Here is a 19227-nt window from a genome sequence, read left to right as displayed (position 1 = left end):
GTACTGATCAGATATTTTGTAAAATGTCCCTCAATTTGGGTTTATATTATGTTTTTCTCACAATTAAACAGAGGTTATGGGTATTTGAGAGCAAGATCACAGAGGTAAAATGCCATTCTCATCACATCATGTCAGGGTAAATGCTATCAATATCACTTACCGCTGTTGATGTTAACCTTGATCAGGTAGCTGAAGTAGTGTTTGTCGGATTTTGCTGTTGAAAGTTGCTCTACCCCAGCTCTTTTCCGAACTGTCTTTTTTGGAAGGAAGTCACTATGAGTGATGCTCTACCTCGATGAGGGTAGAGTACATAAAATATTTGGAATTCTTCTGCAAGAGAGATTTGTCTATTCTCTTCATTTATTTACTTATGTAGCCATTTATTTACATGTAAATGGACTCATGAATATTTATTTTATACTTGGGTTATAACCCAATACTACTGTTTTTTATTTTGCACAAACTGTTCCAGCTTTGGCCATTGGGAGCTTTTTCACTTAGCTCCTGTGTTTCTTTGACATACATTCATTATCATGAATTTTTTTGAGTACTTCCTTACTTAGTGGCACTACAAAGTGCTCCAGGATCATCTTGTATATTTTCCACCCTAGCCCTGGAATCAACCATTTCTCTGAAGAGTGATGTTTGTTTGTATTGAAGAACAGTATTAGAAACCAAGACCTGGGATCTGGGTCTACTCATTGCTAATGTGATGTTGTTACTTCTTTCAACTATCAGAGCAAGAAAATATAGGTGTACATACTAATCCACGTATACAGGTTGAGTATCTTATCTGAAGTGCTTGGGACCAGAAATGTTTGAGATTTCAGATTTTTTTGGTTTTAGAATATTTGCGTGCACATAATGAGATACCTTGGAGATGAGATCCAAGTCTAAACCTAAAATTTATTTATGTTTATATGCACCTTATACAAATAGCCTGAAAGTAATTTAATATAATGTATGTATTTTTTTTGAGACAAAGTCTTGCTCTGTCACCTAGGCTGGAGTGCAATGGCACAAATCTTGGCTCACTGCAACCTCCACCTCCCGGGTTCAAGCAATTCTCCTGTCTCAGCCTCCTAAGTCGCTGGGATTATAAGCATGTGCCACTACACCTGGCTAATATAATATTTTTAATAATTTTTTTACATGAAACAAAGTTTGTTTACATGGAATCATCAGAAAGCAAAGGTGCCACTATGTCCACCTTTGTGGATAATCTGTGGTTGTTTGGCATCACCATAATTCCTGACTCTGAATTTACATGCTACTGATCAATAATCATTTTATTACACTTATTCATGTAAGTACTTAACAGTAAAAAAATATGACATGTCCTTTGTGCAGTAAAACCAAACCCAAGAATAGCTGGATCAGCTGTTAAACAACAGCAACAACAGCAGCAACAACAGTAAGCTTTCAGTCTCCTCCTCTGATGCCGTGTTTTGATTAAAAGCTTATTGTATGCTATATTTTATATTTTTATGTGAGAAGAAACATCAGAAGCATTTGAAAGACCAGGAAATGAGTCCCCTAGGGATAAGAGGCATTCTGCCGGATGGCTTTTAAAAATGTTTCCTCCAGAGTTGTCTGCCTCCTTAAGAATTATTTTTGTCTTAGAAGCCTCTCTTTAATTTTATAAACTGACATGATTTCTTGTTCTGTTATAAATACATGCTGTTTTAGTCCTTCAATAAGCCCATCACACATTTTCACGTATTGTCTACAGGCAATTTTTCTGCAGTGTTAATGACGTCATCTTTATCATCACTCTCATCAAGATCATCTTGATTCAGAACCTTTTTGGCTCCATTGGTCAATGACTGCACAACTACTGCCTCATTATTGATGTGTAAAACCTCAACATCACAGATCATGAGAGAAATGCAAATCAAAATTACAATGCGATAACATGTCACACCAGTAAGAATAGCTATTACTAAAAAGTCCAAAAATAACAGGTGCTGGTGAGGTTGTGGAGAAAAAGGAACATTTATACACTGTTGGTGGGAGTGTAAATTAGTTCAGCCCTTGTGGAAAACAGTGTGGCAATTCTTCAAAGACCTAAAAACAGAACTACCATTCAACCCAGCAATCCTATTACTGGATATATACCCACAAGAATATAATTGTTCTATCATAAAATTACATGCATGCGTATGTTCCTTGCAGCACTATTCACAATAGCAAAGACATAGAATCAACCTAAAAACCCATCAATAGTAGACTGGATAAAGAAAATGTGATACATACACACCATGCAACATTATGCAGCTGTAAACAAGAACGAGACAATTACCTTTGCAGGAACATGGATGGAGCTGGAGGTCATTAGCCTTAGAAAATGAACTCAGGAACAGAAAACCAAATACACCATGTCCTCATTTATAAGTAGGAGCTAGATGGTGAGAACTCATGGGCAAATATAGGGGAACAACAGACACTGGAGCCTACCAGAGGGTGGAGGGTGGGAAAAGGGAGAGGATCAGAAAAAATAATTATTGGGTACTAGGCTTAGTACCTGGGTGATGAAAAAATCTGTGCAACAAACTCCCATGATGTGAGTGTACCTGTATAAACAATCTGCACATGTACCCCGAACTTAAAATAAGAGTTAATAAAATCTTACTAGATACGCAGTTTGTTCAACTTACTGATGGACTCTGAAAATATATTATTTGCATATGTAAGGACGTCATGCATCATTTTTTTTCTCACTTGACGTGCAAAATTCTTCAAAGTCACCACCTTGTTCATCATTATCACTGAACATACTCACAGGCCAGAAGTTGTGCCAGGCATGCAACAACTATGTCTGCAGTCACTGTGTTCCAAGGATTGGCAACAGCATATATATGGCATTTTTCATGCTAACTTTCTCTTGAAAACCTTCCATACCCAAGTGTCTGTTCACTGCTGTTAGCCTGCTGCTCAAGAAAGTGTTTTTATATGTAATCTTTTTTATGTAATGTGATCTGGTCACATTGGCTGAATTAATGAAGTCATATTTGGGAAAAAGTACATGGTATAGACATTATTTTTTATGGGAATTTCAGCTGGAGGATCAGCCAAATAGTTGTGAAGGAATAACACATTCTTGCCATTTAGTCATTATCCATCCAGCTTCCCTGCAATCAGCAGGAGGTGCTGTAACAAAATGTTTGTGAAGCTAATCAGAAAAGATGTCATTGGTGATCCATGACTCCTTATTAGCATAATAATAGACCCGTAAGAAATTCACTCCTTGAAAACAGAGAGGATGCAAGCTTTTGTCTAAGCAGAGTTTACACTTATGCATGCCTGCTGCATTAGCACATCCCAGCACAGTTATTCTGTCCTTGGCATCCTTAATTCCTGGAGGGGCTGTCTCGTCAGCTGTAGCAAGTGTCTTTTTGGACCAATAACGCCCAAGCATTGATGTTTTATCAGCACTTGTTCTGGTGCCAGATTTTCATCAGTGATGACTTTGGCAAACTCATCAGTTAATAAATTTCCCTGCTGCTTCATGATTGGCAGATGCTTTATCACCACAAATCTTTCACAATTTAATGCTGTGTCTTTTCTTAAATTTCTGCAGCCAGCTTGTTGCATGTATTTTTAATTCCTTCCAAATTTCAGTTCACCATGATAGAACTTTGCTTGTTTCATGATCAGTATACCATTAAGTGGCATGTGTTCACTGCAGTGTTGATGGATCACTCTTTCAATACATGATCAAGATATTAATTTTTAGCTTTATTCAGTTTTTTTATTTTTCATTAATTTGTGTTCATTACTATCAGCATAGAACTTCAATGGTTCATCTTTCTGTTTCTTCAGTTTGTGTATGGTGGTCATTCCAACACCATGTTCTTCTGTAAGATGTTTCACGCTTACACTGGTGTCCAGTTTCTCCAACAGCTTGACTTTGTGTGCTACAGATAAACATAAATGCTTCCTCTTTTTCTTATCAATCTTACCCATAGTTGAATCTGCAGGCTTTGTTGACATTTCAACAATATCTTTATGCCAAAGAGCAAAGAATAAGCAAAAAACAAAAAGCCGAAAACAGAGAGTAACACAGATAAGTCTTAGCTCCATGTGGGGCATCATGGGGAACCTGTTATTGGCACATCCAGCCTCCATACATGCCATTTTATTACCTTTTGTGGGCGTGTTTGCATGGGGAAACCTGGAAATGTGTGGGAAAGATATATCGCAGCTGAAGGAAGCTGGGAGAGTCTTCTTCCTTTGAGGATGCTGAATAAAAGAAAACTGTGTGTTATGCACCTGAGTTTTGACTGCAATCCATCTCATGAGGTCAGGTGTGAAATTTTTTCACTTGTGACATCATGTTCTCCAAAATTTTTAGATTTTGGAACATTCTGGATTTTGAATTTTTGAATTAGTAATGATCAACCTATACATACATATCTAAAAATATTTCTATATGTATCCATTTTTATATCAAAGCAAAGCATGGGTTCATATTGATTTTTCCAGCTCAAATCTAGTATACCACATGGATCATTCTAGTTTTCCTCTTTTGTTTGTCTGTAACCTCCTGGGCCAAAACTGAGAAACTTGGCTCCCACTGTCCACTGTCCTTTACTTAATTATTTAATTTCAGCCTACATGCATAATGCTTTCAGAATTGTTAACCCCTATGCCCATAGCAAACGAGTTTATCAATAGAGTACATTGCCCATGTGAAGTTCCTTTGCCTGTCTTACAGTCTCCACTCATTTCCAAAGTTACTTTGTGTAATACCTTTCTCCCCCAACCCCCTCAGTGAGGTTGTTTTATATATTTATAATATAGTTATATGATTTTGTAACATCTTGGAATCCCTTGATCTCCTAGATGGTTTTTTTAAAAAAAACTGCGTATGTTGAAATCCATTCTGTGCTATACAGTTCTATGAGTTTTGATAAATACATATTGTCATGTATACCTCAATACAGAATAATACAAAATAGTTTCACTTCCCTAAAAAATTGCCTGTACTTTGCCAGTTAAACCCTCCTCTCTCCTCAACAGCCTGATAACCACTGATCTGTTTATCAACTATAATGTTTTGCCTTTTTTATAAGTTTACATAAATGAAATTATATAGTATGTAATCTTTTCAGACTGGTGTTTTTTCACTTAGGGATAGTAATTTGAGATGATTTTGTATGGCTCAATAACTCTTTTTTTTTTTTTTTGAGACAGTGTCTCTCTCTGTTGCCCAGGCTGGAGTGCAGTGGCGCGATATCTGCTCACTGCAAGCTCTGCCTCCTGGGTTCATGCCATTCTCCTGCCTTAGCCTCCTGAGTAGCTGGGACTACAGGTGCCCACCACCACGCCCGGCTAATTTTTTGTATTTTTAGTAGAGACAGGGTTTCAGCGTGTTAGCCAGGATGGTCTCGATCTCCTGACCTTGTGATCCGACCTCGTGATCCGACCTCCTCGGCCTCCCAAAGTGCTGGGATTATAGGCATGAGCTACCGCACCCGGACCCTTTTAGCTCTTGTCTTCTGTCTCACCCATGGCTTCTATTGCATTATTACATCTATGTTGCTCTTTCTTTGTATGTTTTTCAACTTTGGTACCTTTCATCAATCGACTGACTTTCTTCTTTTGTTTCTGGTTTGAATTCTCCACCCCAACAATCTGATCAGGTAAATTGCTTATCGTCATCTCTGATTGGGCAGGACTTCTGTTAAATCCTGGTCACCGACTGAGTGGGATGACAAACTTTGAAATTTTCAGCCCTTAGCTGTCCTGGATCAATCAGGTGGATTGGGTCACAGAAAAGATGTGTAGCTGTTATGGAATAAACCATCAATATGTAAGGAACTGCCTAAAGTTGCTCCTGGGGCAGAGCCTGTAGTGTGAGGGTGACAGTTTCCACTAAATGAAGTAATGGGTAGAGCAAGAAGCTTGATAGGCCTTTTTGGTGCCCCAAATCAGCTTTCTTACAACACTTTTTTTTTCACTTTGCCTAAATATTACTTCAAGAATGTGGAGAGTCTCTTTTTACAATGTGTGAATTTTATTTGCCACATAATTTATGTCTACCTTTAAAAGATCTAAGAAGTTGTCTTTTGAAATCTATGAATGTTTAGCTATTCAAGAGCTTATATTAGTTTCAGACGCTCACTGGGGAAGAAGAGAGAACACCCCTGCATTTAATAGTCCTGATCTTTCTGCCAACTGCAGCTGGGGTTAGCATACAAGTTGTCTTGCAACATCATACTTTTCCTTGTCTTTTGACCAAAATGCTCTCTGCGTATATCTGCATGTGGAGAATACCAAAGTATGCTATTTTAATCTCTGCAAACAAATGAGTCACCTCTAGGGGACTATGATGGTCAATAAAACTTGATCATTTATTTATCTATTTGGGCTTAGAAGAGTTTCTGAACATTCAGTTTGCATTTTGAATTTCTGGAATCTTCATTATATAGTAAGTAAAGAGATGACAGACTGTAGATCAATTTTTTAAATTAAAAAAATCCAACTCCACTGGCATTTGTAGATAGTTGAAAATGTCATTTAGCGGGATAACAGTCAATTATTAAGAAATGGGGCTGAACACACCCATTAGTAACCACAATTGGAAACTTGTGGAAAGGAAGAACAAATAACCTATGCCAGAAGGAAAAGGTGGCTTACCCATGTAGTAAATTAGTTTTTTAGGTTGCCTACTACTGAGTGTCTTAGAAATCTGTAACAGTAATTTCACATACTTTCTGTATCACCAGGAGTGAGTAGATCAATGAACTAATCTATTTGTTTAAAAACCAACCAATTAATCTATTATATTTATAATTTACCATATAAATATATCACAACTATTATAAGGATTAGAGTAAGATAATAAAAAATCAATTTAATACAACCCACAACCCAGGTTAGGTGACTGAATCTTCCAAGGGAAACATCAGGCTTGGTAAAAATTGGCATGAGTAGTTTAGAGCAAGCATCGTGGGATCATAGAGCCTGGGTTTGAAGTGTTTTTTTTTGTTTGTTTATTTCCTTGTCTGATATGCCTACTCCATTTCCCATGTGTTACTATAAAATAGGATAGCTTGCAATTTTTAGATTGCTAATTTGTCTTTTATGGCTAAACTATCTCTTACTGGGTTTTCTTGAATTTAGTTTTTTGTAATCATAAATATTTTATTTTTACACAAAATATACAGATGCTGCTATGGTCTGAGTGTTTGCACCCTCTCACATTTCATACGTTGAAATCCTAATCCCAAGGTATTAGAAGGTAGAACCTTTTGGGAGGTGATTAGGTCATAAAGGCAGAGCCCTCATAGGTGGGGTTAATGCCCTTATAAAAGAGGCCCAGGGGAGTTCATTCACTACCCCCCTGTGAGAAGACACAATGCTATGAACCAGAAAGTAGGCTCTCACCAGGCATGGACTCTACCAGAGTCTGTGTCTTGGACTGTCCAGTGTTAAGAACTGTAAACAAGAAATTTCTGTTATTTATACTTTACTCAGTGTCAAAAATAAAATCAGATACAATTGAAAGTTTTAAAAGTTTATTGTGGATACAAAAGAACAGTTTGCAAACCATGAATCCTTAGATGAAAGTGATAAGAGGAAACTCAGAGGCATGGCGTTATAGGGTGGCTTATAAAATGCAAATGAGGTAGTTGTTTAGCATTTGCAATGATTCGTTGTTACCATGGGGGTTTCAAGATGGCAGAGGATTGGTAGCAAGCAATCATCTTATACTATTTTTGGAAGACAGCTTAAGCTTTATTTATGACTATCAGAGGTATTTGCAAGAAATAACCTAAGTTATTTTGCTGTTCTCATTTTGCTTTATTTTAACACCAGTTTAAGATATTGTGGTAGCAGCCTGAAAAGACAGATATGGATTCCTCTTCAATCTTTTTATGGTAGTATAAGACTTTTTCTTTGAAAACTGTGATAGAAAATTTTAGCCTTTTTATTCACAAACATATGCATAATGTTTAGCTCCACTAATTTAAGTTTTTTTTAAGTTAATTTTTAATGCATGATCCTGGTTTAGAAATTCAAACATCGCAAAGATGCTTATTGCAAATGCACCATTTCTCTATCCCACCACTTTCTTGCTCCCAGATCTTTCCCAGGGGCAACATTTAAATCTATCTTTCGCCTAGCATTTGTGTATCACTAGTGTTATAAATAATATGTGCATCCTGCCATCTTATAATTCATGAATCTTAGGGAATATCTACTTACTGGATATTATTGTGGTGGAGGATTAAACTATCTGTGCCTTATGATTTCTTCCTTCCTTTCAGTATGGTTATATTATAATTTGTTTTATTCAAGATTTATTGGACATGTTTATCTGAGGATTTATGTCTTTCAATAATCTGGCAAAATTTTTAGCCATTATCTTTTTTAATGTTTCCCCTTCCCCATTCTCCCTATAATTTACTTCTAGAGCTCAGAATAGACAAATATTGGGTTTTCTTACTCTTTCCTCCATGTCTCTTAACCTTTCTCTCATATTGTCCATACACTCTTTTTCAGATATGTCATCCAACTCACTAATTTCCACTTCAGGTTTGTGTAATCTGCTGCTTTATATTTCCATTGAGTTTGAAATTTTAGTTTTATAATTTTATTTCTAGAAATTCTTTATTTTAAAAAGTCTGCCTTGTCATTTTTTGTAGTTTTGTTTTGATCTTTCTCTGATTTCCTTACACATGTTAACATAGGTACTCTATGTTCTTTATCTGATAATTCCAATACCTGAAGCCTTTATGGGTCTGGTTTGGTGTTTCAGCTGATTTTCACTGAAGGTGATATATTTATTGGATTACTTCTGATATTTATTTATTTATTTGTTTGTTTATTTATTTAGACAGAGTCTTGCTCTGTCACCCAGGCTGGAGTGCAATGGCACAATCTAGGCTCACTGCAACCTCCACCTCCCAGGTTCAAGCGATTCTCTTGCCTCAGCCTCCTGAGTAGCTGGGATTACAGGCATGCACCACCATGCTCAGCTAAGTTTTGTGTTTTTAGTAGAGATGGGATTTCACCATGTTGGACAGGCTGGTCTTGAACTCCTGACCTCAGGTGATCCACCTGCCTTAGCCTCCCAAAGTGCTGGTAGTTCTGATTTTTAAGAAAGTTGTGAGCATATACTGGCAATCACCTCTAAGTCCTGTGAGGCTTGAGTAGAAGATATTTTTTATCTAGAAAGGAATTGTCTTTGTTTCTGCCAAGTATTCATGGGTGCTACCCATATCCATATCCTCTTTTAACTAAAATTCTCAGCTTTGGCTTTTTCTTTGGTACATAGTAGACATTTGTGTCATGGTAGATGACTTAGTTCTCTTGTTTTGGAGAGACAGATGATTTTCTTTGCTTCCTATCTTGGTTGTGCCCTTTTTCATCAATTTCACCCTCTCCGTTATAGTGCAGCTCTCTATCAGCCCCAGCTTTACATAGGGTTGTCTCCAATTTGCTTTCCTACTCCGCCCAAGTCCAAGGCTTAGTCCACAGTACCCTGCTCCCCTGGGCCCACTGATCACCATTCCACCAGGCCCTTTTGACATCCTGAGAGTGTGGGGAACTTTCCTTTCTGGAGTGGTGTTTTCACTTTAATGAGATGTGACCCCACTTACTTTCTTATATGCTTTTCTCCTAAATTAAAAGGTTTTGCTTTCCTGACATTTTTGAGATATATTTTAGAAAGACTTTGATCTAAGATACTATTATAAACAGAAATTCTTCAACTGGCTTTAGAGATAATGAATTAATTTAATTATTTATCTTCCTCAATTATACTCAGAAGCTATGAGCAGAACTATAACTGTCCTCAATGTACTAGTAAGTACTGATTCCATTATTACTGATTTACTCTTGTAAATAAAATCTTTACAACTTAAATTCAAGTTCCTGACACCCTAATTTATTGATAATTCATACAAAATAATCTTTGTGTTGAATGGCAGCTCCACCAAAATTAACTGTTGATAAGTCAAAGTTGAGTTTATTCTTACGAGGGTAAGAAAAGAACTCCCTTGAGAGAATTTTAATAGTATCCTAGATTGGAAAGGGCAAAATTGGAATATTTTTGAGACTGTGAAGTCTAGTTTAAGGTGAGTTTTTCAGTACAGGTTAGGACTGGATAAGGGCTGTGATATATTTGTTTAGGACTGGTGTGCACTCTGAGGATTTTGGCATGTAGCTTTCAGAGACTCCTGTACATTTTCTTTTGATTCTTTCTATTGAAAATTTGAAGGACCTTTCAAGATGATCCTAGAATGAAAAATAAAGTGATTAGAAACTTTTATACTCCTGAAATAGTAAAGTTATATTAACACAGAGTGAAAGAGTAAAGTCCTGTTAATGTGACTACTAAGCTGTATGGGTGTAGATGCTATGCTTTCTGTTCTTGAGCATAAAATAGCAGTTGTTTATGATAACAACGGGAAATCATTCACAGAACCATGCAATGCTGCACAGTTTGGGCAAAATATGGCTGTGGTGCTAAACACACCTGTCTTAACAAGACTTCCAATTATGGTACAAAGATAGAAGTGTTCTCCGAAATCATTTAATAGAATTAAAATGATGAGACACTCTTGAGCACCATGATTTATGCAAAACCTGAAACGACGTGTTCAGGAAATGATTTTATTCAGATGTTCATTTTGATGACGTAGCCCTATTTCAAGGTCTATGTTCTTCTGTGATCCCCTTAATGACCTCAGACTTTCATTCAGTGGTGACCAGAGGGCAGGGAGGACTTTTCACAAGGTCTGCATGCTTTGGATAAAGAGAGGACAGAATTCTTGAAGGGGTTTCTGGCTTGGGTCTTGCCATTTTGCTCAATAATCTACAGCCATTGTGTGTCATTAAATTAAGACACCATCTATTGGAAGAAACTCCATTATTTTATGTACTACTAACAAACACTTCCAATTGAATCATGTAGTAATGCTCTCTTTTCACCTAGAATTTTTATTTTATAATCATTAAAATATCTCTTTCATATTTAGAAATGTATTTTCATCTTATATAATTCTTTAGCTATGTAAAAAATAAAATAAATTGTTCAAAGTATTTTTAAAATGCTTTCACATTCAGATAGCAACTGTTCAGAAATAGCTTTTGACTCAGTCTCATTGATACTGTTTTTCCAATAATATCACTGTCATCAAGAGCATTGATAGTACCACAATTCTTTAGAATATTCCTCTATTGTCTCTGAAATTCTCTTTCAATGACACCCATTCTGTAAAACCCGGATGGTTGTACTGTCTTGATATTATCAACGAGTATAAAAGGTTTTCAGATAACAACCAGGATTCGTATTTCTTCCTCAAGTAGTCCTTAGGTGGTTTGCTGGCTGATTTTTTATACCATCAGGGAAAAACACCAAATTTATTTATATGTAGACAATGGCAATGACATTGTGACAACAGCCTGGCTACTACTGTTTATAAGATATCAATAATTGTGTATCTTGGAGTCAATGAAATAAATTATTTTGTATGAAAAAAGCTACTGATTATAGTATTTCCTCTCAATCTTTCCTAATGTATTCTCTACTGTGTACTCTTAATTTGATTTTCTTAGTCCTCTGGGAGGGCTTCCTTCTCACTTTAAATGTTTAGCTCTAAGACTGAGAACCCTGGTAGACCCTCTGCAGAACTTTAGAGGGTGACTCCTCTGTCTTATAAAAGTCTCACCCTGAAGGCCATGATAGACAATTTTCAGAATAATATGTTACTGGTAAAACATACTTGATTCCCCCCAGGTGGTTTAAGTGGAAGTTTCAATTCCAAGTGACAACATGACATCAAATCAAAGAACTGGCCTTGGAAAGCTTACCATCTGAGAAAAAAAAATGATATTAATATATCCTTTCTGGATTAAATTATTTAGACCAGAGATGTCTATGAGTGTGAGCTGGACTACCGTCTGGTCCTGGAACAAAGCGAGACTAATAAATTCATTTAAAGTGTCAGCTTCAGTTTAAACTGTGTGAACTGAGTGGTCCCCAAACAGAAAACTGAATAGCTCAGTCCTTTGCTATTCCAGTTTCCATTACCCTCAGCAATAAACTAATCCCAACTGGTGAAATAACCACTTCAGTGTTTGTGGCTCCTTTTCAGTTAATTTGGATCACACTCTGCTGGTTATAATATAATAAGAAAAAGCATAAAAATTAGACTAATACAGTTTGCATTTTGTAAATACTGTCTCTAGTCTTTAGGAACATAGTGAAAGATTATATCTACATTGTCAGTCATAACTGTTAGGGCATTTTAAACATTTTCCCCCCTTTTAAAATGTATCAGCCATTGCAAGCTTCACACTGCATTCCAGAATTTACTAAGATCATTGGATTCAATTTTCCTTTTTAATTTGGCTGGATAACAAAAGTGCAGGGCAATTCTCTAGGTGGCTTTAAACCAACCTGGTTTTTACTGCTTTCTTGCTTGTAGTTCTCAAGACTAACTAGAATGTGCTGGGAATGGGAATACAATACCCTGAGATAGAAAGCAGCTGCCTGGAACAATCTAGGCCTTGTCCCTGTCTCTCCTAGGGAATATCACATCTTGAGTTAGGGAGAAATCGCTCAGGAAGAACAGGCTTTGTTCCTCTTTCCTCTGGAAGCAGTATATTCCTTCAAAGCTTTAGTGCAGTGAGTGACATTGCCCTTGAGGTATGGGCTGCTGTTAAGTTTCCCTCAGCTGTGGTGCAATTGTACCATGCTCAGTCCAGACTCCTTCTGCCCTGGGTACCTTTCTTGAGTCTCAGTGGACTTGCTAACAATGAATCCTAGGCTTCTTTTGTTCCTTGCTGCCTAGCTGTTTAAAAAAAAAAAAAAAAAACAAAAAAAAACATACTTTTGCACCAAACTGATAAATGAATCCACTCCACATAACTCGTGTATGAGTAAGTATGTTCTGTCTCACCAGATTCAGACAAGGTAGTAACCAGTGCACAGTGAAACTGCTTGACAAAAGGGCCTTTATTTTTGGTATTAAGGGACAAGATACTGACCCTTTACCATTTTTCCAAAGTTAAAAAAAATAAGATTCATGGGTACCAGAACAAAGGCCATTATTCACGTTGGCAATGGGGGTGTGGGTAAATTCATCATTATTAAACCCTTATTTGCTTAAATATGGACCCTGATCAAGGCCATACTAGGAACTGGGGATATAAGAGGCACAACCCATGATTTCCCAGGAGTTTTTAGTACTTCGCTTTCTAGTTGGGAAGGGAAACACCTATACAGAAAGCTGTGAATCACAACAGGAACAGGATATGCACACAGCAGAAAGGGCAGGGGAGACAATAAGTGTTTTAGCCATCCAGGTTGGGGAGGATAATTGTCGACTATTGGGTTGGAGGGAGTTTCATGGAGGAGGCTGAGTGTGTAGTGGATTTCAGTGATATTTTCTTTTCATTAATTTTGCAGGCAACAGGGCAGGCACTTTCATTGTGCATACTAAAGCTGTTGCTTCGTCTTCTTCGTCTTCTTTTTTTTTTTTAAGTGCATTAAACGTTTCTCATTTTAGCCAAGCTAGTTGAACTTGGTAAAAATGGCTGAGATGGTGCACCAGAAGCCAGGGAATATTGTTTTGCTCAAATGGGTGGGGAGTGGGGTGGGAGGCTAAACAGGATCCAGAGAGCCACTTGTTGGAGAGCTCTGCCCTGCCCGTGCTAGCCCTTCTCCCAGGTTGCATTCCTTTTCCAAACCATGTGACCTTGCAGGGCTCTGTAGAGAACTGCCCCTTGCCCAACTCTCTGGGCCCCGTCATGATGGGAACAGGCCAAGAGACTGTGAAGTGAGTACATTTCTAGGGTCTTTCTTTCATTTGTGCTGGAGGGGGAGAATGGCTTGCTTCTCTTAGAGGATCTTTGCCCACCTGCTGCCTACAGACACTGCTTCTCACCAGCTCAGTTACGTAAGAAGTGTACAAAGTGGTAGAAGCCGAGTCACCTATCAACTGTATTCAGAAATTGATGGTGTTCACTTTTGACAAGAAAATCTCACTTTTTGCCTACTGTCAGATTTCTTAATGATCTCTTAGAGATTCAGAATTGTGATCTGACATCTGTTTGCACCAGAAAACTCACTGCCTCTCTTCTTTTATGCTTTGTCAGTCAAATTGATGCTTGAAATTTTTAGTCATGATGTAAGCTGCTTACACGATGAGGAGAACTTGGGAATTAAGCTTTTTCACAGAAAGTTCAGTCACCAGAGTGAGCAGTCAAACTTTGAATATATAGGAAAGCAAAACTGGGGCCCTTTGCATGCCCCAAGGGTAATATTTTTCAACATTGCTGAGCAAGGAATTGGATCCAGGCTAATGCTCTTGGTGTTAAATCAGACTAACAAATATGCACAATTTTGAATAGGTAAAAATTGCCACACTGCCTTGACATGGGTCATTCTTATTCCATTCTATTTGTATTATGACATGTTTACTTAGCTCTCTTAAATATATATTATTTTAAATTTACAAATTAATAAAAACACTAAAAAATAGACATCTACATTTAAGTATACTTTTATTTTCTTTTTCTAAGACAGCTATTTTAAATCATGGTTTATTTAAAGCATGGTTGCTGAAGTATAACTTCCAGAAAGGTAAAATAATGACTCTCATGAAAATACAAACATGCATTAAAGGTCTTATTAAATTCCTTAATGAGGAAACTAATAAGAGGTTCAAACCTGTTCAAAGAAGAATTTGAAGAATATACAATTATATATCTTAAATACATATGCACGCGTATATATAAACACATACACACAAGAATGCTGAAATAAATTTGCTACTGTATGATTCAAAATTGGTTAATAGTCTATAAGGCAATAAAATATAATGTAATGACATACGTTTAGGGTCATCTACAGTGTGGAAATGAATATTTCTACCAACAGAATTCATTTGCATGGATATGGTCAAAAATCACTTGCATTGCCATCCATTTTCTACAACTCGATTTCTACCCCTACCGAGTTCACAAATAGCCTAATTGTTACAAATACAATCAAAAGTACGTTATTCAATAGAATCTGATAACCTCTGGAGTCCATAACTCCACCAAAAGAACATTTTTTCCCATTTCCAACTCTTGGACAATTTTCCTGACATTACATTTAATTCCATATCTGAATTTGGGGAGAGGTAAATCTGTTTTTTAGGTGCCATTCTGAAAGCAAGCGTGAGCCGTTGCACATACTTACAAATTTATTAGTTATGTGGCTAAAATTAAGTCCCAATATTACGTGTGCTGCCTTGACATCTAGTAAAACTGGGAGGGCCTTGAATGGCTTAGCCACAAATTTCCCTCCTCACTTTCCTCCCATGGATAAGGTCCCCTATCAAACAACCCTTTTTATCAAGGAAACCAGGGACAGTTTCTGCTTATCCCTGAGTAGAAGATTTCAGTTCCCTGCCAGTCCATATGATAATTCAAATGAGCCAATGTGATCCTCCCATGGGATCCAGGGGGGCACCTCAACCTCTTTAAACTACTAAACCTGCCTCCCACACCTCCTGATTGTTCACTCTGTTCCCCAGTGAACCCCCCCCGGTGGCCCTGTGTGGTTCATCTGTTTCCACTGGTCTGTGATTATATGCAACTAACAAGTACTGTCAATATCGTCTGTCCTGTTTCAGGTGTTGGATGTTCAACCATCCCCATCACCTGAGGGTGGAAATCCTTCCTTCACCAGAAGGGTGAATAGGAGGTGATTACAACCTTGTTATGGAGAGCTGAATCAGAACAGAGCAGGAGAAGGGAAAATTATCTTTCTATCTGAGGGCAAAAAGATTTAGGTTCAGCAGAAAGGGGTAGTGAGATTTATGTTATTGGCTGAAAGCATGCTTTAGATAGAAAAAAATTTATATGTAAATATTGGAAACAAAGGGCGGAGTTAAGCTTTTCCAGGAGCCTGAAAGATTTTTCAAAATGGCTGGAGTGTATGCAGAGTGCAAAACAGTGATTGTTTAGAGATAGGATATAGCAATGACAGCTGAGTTTAGGAGTTTAGACTTGATCTTAAATTAATGGAAACAATGGAAGGGGTGTGATACAATCAGATTTGTTTTGAAAAAATTGTTTTAGCTTTAATAGAGAGTAAAGGTTGTTTTGACTGGAGTTTGGGAGCCAATTAAAAGATCATTAAAACAATCTGGATATAAATGTGGTGTCTTCTTCAAAAGTAAGGGTACTAGAAATAGAAATAAATGGACTGACTTGGGTAATATTGAGGAAGTAGGATTTAGAGGGTTTAATGATGAATTGGATGTGGGTAGGGGTGTCAGATTTATCACATAAAACTACATGATGTACAGTTACATTTGAATTTCAGATAAATCACTTTTTTAAAAAATATAAGGTCAATATTTAGGATAGATACTAAAAATTATTTATTGCTTAGCTGAAATTCAAATGTAGCTGGGAAACCTGCATTTTATCTGGCAACCCCTAGATATGTTGTTAAGTAAAATAAATTGTTGAGGATGGGTCTTGGGTTTTGGAAATAAAAAGTTGTCAGGTGGGCAAAACAAGGGTGTTTCATTTCCCAGAATATCAATGCTTATTGCAAATCTATTAATTTCTTATGGATAAAGAAAACTTATATCAAAATACATCTTCCTGAAGGTAATTTTATGTTTTTGTCTTTTTCATGAAACATGGTATATTTTGAAATTTCTTTATTTCAGGGAGAAAAGAATGGGAACTGTGAGGAGAAGAATGACATGAACAATGGGAAGACCAAGGTCCCAGCACACGTAGCAGATGCTGAGGAAAGAAGAAGTATGTTGTGGAGTAAGTGAGTGGGCCTGAGTTGAGAAGATCCTGGCCTTGGATTTTTAAACTGTCAGGTGACTATGGTTGTGCTGGTCTCTGCTTTTCATTATGGATATATGTGAGCTTTACTTTCTATTAAGGTAAGTGGCTCCAGTCAACACTGTGCCAGGGTTTCTTAATTTTCAAAGGTGAACAAATGAGATTCTGGAACTTAAATCTCAACATCTTAAGGTAATGGTTCACAGAAATTAATTTGGGAGGAATCATAGACCAAAAAGCTAGGGCTGGGCGCAGTGGCTCACGCCTGTAATCCCAGCACTTTGGGAAGCTGAGGCGGGCGGATCACTTGAGGTCAGGAGTTCGAGACCAGCCTGGCTAACATGGTGAAACCCTATCTTTACTAAAAATATGAAAATTAGCCAGGCATGGTGGCAGGCGCCTCCCATCCCAGCTACTCGAGAGGTGGAGACAGGGGAATTGCTTGAACCCGGGAGGTGGAGGTTGCAGTGAACCGAGATTGCACCATTGTACTCCAGCCTGGGTGACACGAGTCGGACTCCATTTCAAAAAACAAAATAAAACAAACCCAGAAAGGTAAAAGCTAAACCTACAGAGCTTCTGGGAAAAAACATTAGAGTGCATCTTCATAATCATGGCACAAAGATTTCTTAAATGGGATTAATAAAGAGAAACCATAAAAAATTATAAATTGAATTTTATAAAAATGAAAATTCTATTTATCAAAGACATCATTAAGAAAATGGGGATAAGACATATAGAGAAAAATATTAAAAATACATATATCTGGCAAATAACTTGTATTAAGAATATTTTAAAAATTCCAAATCTCAATAATAAAAGACAAACCTAATTTAAAATAGGGAAAAAAACTGAAAGAGATACTTCACAAGAGAAATTTATGAATGGCCAATAAACTCATGGAAAGGAAGTCAATATCATTAGTATTCAAGGAAATGTATTTTCCTGAAGACTGCAACGAGATAGCACTTAACCCCAAGAAAGGCTGAAATTAAAAGGGCTGACAGTACTGTTGACAGCGTCATGGAGCAACTGGAACTCATATATGCTGGTTGGGGAATAAAATGGTACAAACACTTGGGGCAATAGTTTGGCAGTTTCTTATAACATTAAACATATATTTACAATATGACCCAGAGATTCTTTTCCTATGTACTTATATTAGAGCAATGAAAACATATACTCATAAAAAATTTATCCAAGAATGCTCATTACAATTTTGTTCATGATAACCCCAAACGGAAAAAAATCCAAATATCAATCAACCGGTGAATAATTAAACAATGTGTGGTGTGATCATACAAAGGATACCACTCAATGATGAAAGGAACAAGCTGCCTATATGTGGAACAACATGGATGCATTTCAGAAACTTTATGTTGAGTGAAAGAACAAACACGGAGAACATACTATGTGGTTCTCTTTATGTAACATTACAGAAATAAAAACAGAGGCAACCACCTCTGAGGCAGTATGGAGTGAGGTAGACTGGAAAAAGGAAGGAAGGAAACTCTATGTTGATGGAAATGTCTGTGTCTTCATTGGGTGGTAGTTATGTGGGGATATACATTTGTCAAAATTTATTGAACTATATACTAAAGAACTCTGCATTTTATTGGATGTAAATAATACCTCAATTAAAAAGACAAAAATTCCACAGTGATTGTGATGGTTAATTTTACGTATCAACTTGACTGGGCCACAGGATGCCCAGATAGCTGGTCAAGCAGTATTTCTGGTGTACCTGTAAAAGTCTTTTTGAAAGTGAGTAGTATTTGAATTGGTAGACTGGGTAAAAGCAGAGTGAAACAGAGCCATCTGCCTTACTCAGTCCACCACTGGCATCAACCAACTGGTCAAGGGCCTAAACGGAACAAAGAGGAGGAAGAAGGTTAAATTCACTCTCCGCCTGACTGCTTGAACTGGGCCATTGGTTTTCTCCTGCTCTCTGCTCAACTCTTAGGCCTTCAGATTACACCACTGGCTTTTGTGGGTCTCCAGCTTGTTGAATGCAGATCATGGTGGTTCTCTGCCTTCATAATCATGTGAGCCCATACCTTATAATACCTTATAATAAATCTCATTATATCTATTGATACCTATTTTGTACTCTGGCTTCACCTAATCTTATCCAGGTTTCTTAAGCTCAGTGCTCTATGACCATGTGGATAAAAATATACATGTAAAAGTGCTTGGTAGAAGCCCGAGTGTTAGGTAAGTACTCAGTAAATATCAGTTATTTTCTCTTTGTCTTTGTGTTACTGTCCTGAATAATGACTAGTTAACTAGCTTGAAGAATTTGTCCAGATCAAAGAACACAGGGTTGATATCAGGCACATAGAATCAACCCAATAATAACTAAAAAGAGAGAGTCTTAAAAGAAAATTAAAATTTTTTAAATGAGCTTTG

At 37.1% G+C, this 19227-nt stretch overlaps 1 protein-coding gene across 3 annotated transcripts in view; it reads left to right on the top strand.

Annotated features, from left to right (window-relative positions):
• Positions 1-18475, top strand: part of N6AMT1 (N-6 adenine-specific DNA methyltransferase 1) — a 305712-nt gene extending 287237 nt beyond the window's left edge. For 2 of the 3 annotated variants that reach the window (XR_001712444.4, XR_010154394.1), the window contains one exon: positions 16692-18475. The gene's annotated coding sequence lies outside the window, so the exon portion shown is untranslated. The remainder of the gene's footprint in view (positions 1-16691) is intronic. The other variant, XR_001712446.4, reaches the window with a different exon arrangement.
• The last annotated feature ends 752 nt before the right edge of the window (positions 18476-19227 follow it).

Source organism: Pan troglodytes, chromosome 22, assembly GCF_028858775.2.
Source record: "Pan troglodytes isolate AG18354 chromosome 22, NHGRI_mPanTro3-v2.0_pri, whole genome shotgun sequence".
NCBI lineage: Eukaryota > Metazoa > Chordata > Mammalia > Primates > Hominidae > Pan > Pan troglodytes.
Note: the sequence above shows the minus strand (reverse complement) of the source record. Positions and strands in the feature narration are given on the sequence as shown.